At 39.3% G+C, this 4,981-nt stretch overlaps 1 long non-coding RNA gene across 1 annotated transcript; it reads left to right on the forward strand.

Moving 5' to 3' along the window:
* The first annotated feature begins 1,288 nt into the window (after nucleotides 1-1,288).
* LOC104530356 (uncharacterized) lies at nucleotides 1,289-3,339 on the forward strand. The gene is made up of 2 exons (XR_728066.1): nucleotides 1,289-1,382; nucleotides 2,226-3,339. It is a non-coding gene; the product is annotated as an uncharacterized LOC104530356 (long non-coding RNA).
* Nucleotides 3,340-4,981: the final 1,642 nt, after the last annotated feature.

Consider the following 4,981-nt stretch of genomic DNA (forward strand, 5'->3'; position numbering starts at 1 on the left):
GGTCTTTTACTTTAGTGCAGCCTGGCAATTTTTGTGCTGTAATTCATCTCACCAAAATACACATTGTCTAATAATATTTAAGTTTTATAAACATACCTTTCAAGAGAAGGAGCTGTTGAGAGAATCCAGGCAAAGAATCCGTACAAAAGCAAATCTAGTACTTCATTACAGTGGCAGCTCCTCTTCCGGACAGAGTGCTTGCTCTCCAAAAGAAATGGGAAATGAAGACAGAGACATGGATTCTTTTTGTCCCAACAATTAAGAAGAGACCTTCCAATTTTCTAAACAGCAGTTGTTGCCCCACTGTGAAGAACAGTGTCTTACGGCTTGCAGTCAGTTCCAGTGTTTGAGATGTTACCTTAGGTGACAATGCCTGTGGAAAGTTAACTTTTTTGTGATTTTTTTTTTTTTTTTTTTTTGTGATTAGTGCTGAATGTCTCCTAGGTGGGAGTGATTAAAGGGAAAAATTAGTTTATCAGTTATGCTTTGCATTTCACCTTCAAGACAGAACTGACCGCAACTGTTTTATTGTGCTGGATGTCTTTTCAAAGTCAGCCACGTGGTATCTGAGAGTTTCATAGTCAGCCTTTGCTAGATTAATTACAAAAAAATCATTTGTCTCTCACCAAAGCAGTTAGGGGGGAGAGAAGAACAATTTTGAGTCCTAAAGCAGGACTCATGAAGATGAGAGAGAAACTGGTCAATAAAAGATGCACTTGCACAGAAAAATGTCAGCTGAAAATTGATCATTCTTCTATTGCTGATGCGTCATAGTCATCCCATATTGGCTCACCCTGTTTAGCACACTTCACTGACCTATGTATAAGATATCAGTCTCTGCATTGTTCAAGATCCAGCCTTGGATTGTCAGTAGTGTCCTGCTGACCCTCTGCCCATTGCTCAGACCTTTTGCGTTCATCTACAAGACGAGAGTTAGTCCATAGGCGCTGCAGGAAGCATGAGCTCTAGGAAAGCACATGGGAAAGCTGGAGAGACTTTACAGGTCAGAGAGACAAGTGTCCTAAAAGTATATAATGTTCTTCAGCATAGGTGATGAAGCTTGCATTAACACAAAGGAAAGCCACTGGTATGCCCAGAAGGAAGGTGATGTCTTTCGAACTCATGCACAAGCACATGGAGTTGTTATGTACCCTCTCTATTAGTGCTGTAGCCTAAATGGCATCAATATACAGGAAATTATTCAAATCCAAAATACTCAAATACACGCCTTCTGTCATTTGGTGTTAATACAATTGTATCAGTGGGTCTTTTGACAACTCCTTTTTTCTTTAGGCAGCATTAAGTGCCTTGAAACAGTTTTCAGAACAAGGACTGGATCCAGTGGAAGGGGCTATGAAAGTTGAAAACGGATCACATGAAAAGTAAGTACCATTTAAATCCTCTACATTTTAATGCCTGTGTGGCATGGTAGATAAGAAATGTTAATTAAGAGCTTAGCTGCCCTTTTAAACCGGTGCAAAAATATTTCCTCTGGAATTTACATACAGTTTTTGACAATTTGAGATGATAAACAGGATTTCAGGTTTAGCATTACTGATAATATTTACTAATGAACTATAAGATAGACAGTCCTCCTATGGAAATCCTAGAGAAAAGGATTTTCTTTTTGTTGTATGGATTCTGTGTAAGTAGCATAACATGATTTTTGTCAGATGTGTTGTAGCACATGTAAATAAGGATAGTTATCTGCCAATAAGTCCTTATGTCCACAAGATGAAATTTACCCTAGACAATTTAAAAATAAGTTAAAATTTCTTTCAAATCTTAAAAAACTCTTATATGCAATATTAGCTTTAAGTAGTAGGCAATAGGACCAAGTTTCACACTGGATTTTCAACTGTTTAAGAAAGCGGGATTGTCTGTCCAGTATGGATTTTTTTTCCAGTTGCTAGTCTGTTTACCTAAGAAGGTAGTCTTGTGTTACTAAATAACTTAGGAAGTAATAGAACAAGAGAAAGAAGACTAAAAGTGGAATTTGGAATTTTCAATAGATATATCGTGGCTATTTATAAACTAATTTAATCAGAAACATTTTTCCATATGATCTCATCAGCATAGTATTTGAACATAAATATTGTTGTTTCACTTTAAAATGTTACCTTCCACAGTGACCTTTGAATCTCATGTGCCATCTGCTAATAAACATGTCTTAAAGATGTGCAACCCTGGACCTTACCACTCTTGTTAATGTATTAATCTTTCAGACAAGTCAAGCATCTGGGAGAGAAAGCAGACAATAAACAGACTAACTCAGGCACCATTGCTCAGGACTGCAAGGATTCAAAGGCTGTCGTCTAGGAGCTTCCCAGCACCCACGGCTGCCACTGCATCCTTATAAACCTGTCAACACGCAATAGGGTGTATGTGTACAAGGAAATGAATGACTAATACCATTATTTGAGTCTTATGTGAAGACAACACTATTCTAACACAAGAGATAGTATACATGGTACTGTTTATTCAACTGTGGAAAAAAATAAAATTGAACATTTCCCTTAGAACTCGAGATCAGAGCATAACTCAATTGCCCAGAGGCAGAAGAAGTCTGATCATGTTACTGGAGGTTAAAATAACAACTAATTAACATAAAGTGTTAGGAAGAAAAAAAAAGGGAAACTTTAAAATTGATTAATATTGAGGAAAACAAGTCAGCATCGGTTCAGTTATACAATCTTTCTGTAGTGTAGTTTAAGTTCAGCTTACTGTTTTTTAAATAATGCTTGAGTATTTTAAAATTAACCAATGACAGTGCTGTGAGAATTGTAGTTGTTGTCTTCATATATAGTCATACAGCTTACCTTTTTATGCAGACATTATGCATTCTTCATTCTATATGAATATGTATGACTTAAAGATGCACTACTTGGAGTTGTATGCAAACAGAAGTTTAAATCATGACAAGTATTTGCTTAACATGAACAGATGTTAGTAATGATCAGTCTCGATATACTCCAGGAAAAAAGCAGATATGGTATTTGATTTTCCTTGCCATAATCAAGTAAAGAGGCGCCTTGCCTCCAAGCAACATTTTCCCCTTCAATTCTGCTCTCTGTTGTGTGAAGCACATCTACACCCCATTTTGTGTGTTGTATCAACCCACCGTTTGCATCAACTGAGTGTTTTTAATCTCTGCATTCGGACCAAGAGCAAAAGGTAGGACTACAACCTTATCGAGCCAAGGATGGAAAACTGTTGATGTAAAGATCATTCTATTGTGAAAGGAGTGGCAGCGGAGATAAGACCTGTGGCTGCTCTGTACCAGCATATTTCTTTTAAGTGTGTGGCCAAATGCAGTAAAACCACATCAGTTCATGTGTACAATGACAGTGTCGTCTCTTTCTTTATCATTCACAGGTTGACAACTAAGAGAATGAAGTGAAAAAAAAAAAAGAAAAAAAAAGTAACGACTGAGTGGTTATCATGCCAAAGCCAGGATTCAACTTACCTTTCCCCATGCCACCACCTTCTACAAATTTACTATGTTAGAACAGTTATCCTGGCATTTAAGTCATTTATTTATCCAAAATACAGATACTCTATTTTATGTAAACCTCATGCAATAAACATATAAAGCTTCTACCAACTACATAACAGTCATGACAACATTGCACAAGATTTTAGAAGCATGTAAACCAGGGATCACAACCCAAGTGACTCATGCAGGGAAGAAGACAAATAGCAATATAGGGAAATGGTGCAAGGTACAGTGGCATTTATTCACCTCTGGGACAGGCTTTCAGGGTAGCATACACCATGCTCTTACAGAATCAGTGGTCACTAAAAATTCATAGTCCTTTTTCTACTTCATGGGTATGATTCACTCTCCTCCCAGCAGCTGAGGAGCCTTTATTCTAAAAGTTTGCCCTTTTCTAAGGTCTGACTCCATAAGTTAGGAACAAGCCGAGTCTTTCAGTTCCCACAGAACTGTGAGATTTCCAGAGGCATTTGGCACCTGACAGACCCAAGTTGTTCAGACAGCAGCATACAAAAATATTTAGCTCTTGAGCACCAGCTTTTTCAGGGATGTGTTACCTGCCTAATTGGCAACCGGAGCAGGAATTCTGCTGCTCCTTCACCTCAGCAACCAGCTCAGAGAGCTCAGAAACAGGCTCAGCCTATGCTTCAGCAGTACCTGCCAACATGCAGAATACAAATGGCATTACTGTGCCCTCCCATGGAGAACAAGAACAAAAGGAAGAGGCAAACCCATTCCTTATGCAACTCTGTCCTAAGGGCAAGAGCCTGAGCTTGCTGGGGAGAATGTGACAGGGAGACTAGCAGTATGGTCTCCCTGGCATTAGCAAGCACCCCTGTGGTGTGTTCCCTGTCTGGTCACCACAGAGAAACCCTTTGTCTCGGTTTGGTCAGAAGTTTGAGGTACAGCTTGATACTTGGTGCCATTCCCTAGGCACAACCACAAAAATGTGCCCAGTAAATTTCAGATAAGTTGCTCTGTTGCAGATGGCCTCTGCATTGAGCACCAGGCTTGTTCCAGTGCACATGGAGAACAGCAAAGTGATGCTCACCTCATTCTAAATGAGCAAATTGCAACCAAACGGGTGCAATCAGCTGTCTAGACTCAAGATGACTCATTCAGCTCCTCCAATTGAGACAACAGTGAAGAAAGATCATCTCTATGAAGCTATCATCATCTCAGGTCCTCTTGCTGGTCAGAGACATGCTTGATTCTCACTCTGACAAAAAACAAGAAAAGTAACTGAGCTGGGGAGCTTGTTCTTCTTAAAACTGTAGAAAGAGAGCAGATTTGGAGTGGGGGTCGTAGAGTAACAGGATTTCTAACTATTTTCCAACTGCAGGGTTGACATACAACTGTTGTAGTCACAAGTCATGAAGTTCTCTGCAGCCTGAGGCAAAGTGCACACAGATGGCAGTTTTAAAGCACTTCCCAAGCCACAGGTTAAAAGCCTCACCAAAGAGGCTTCAATGAAGGCTGAGACAG

This window comes from Antrostomus carolinensis, unplaced genomic scaffold (genome assembly GCF_000700745.2).
Source record: "Antrostomus carolinensis isolate BGI_N321 unplaced genomic scaffold, ASM70074v2 scaffold16839, whole genome shotgun sequence".
Taxonomy (NCBI): Eukaryota; Metazoa; Chordata; class Aves; order Caprimulgiformes; family Caprimulgidae; genus Antrostomus; species Antrostomus carolinensis.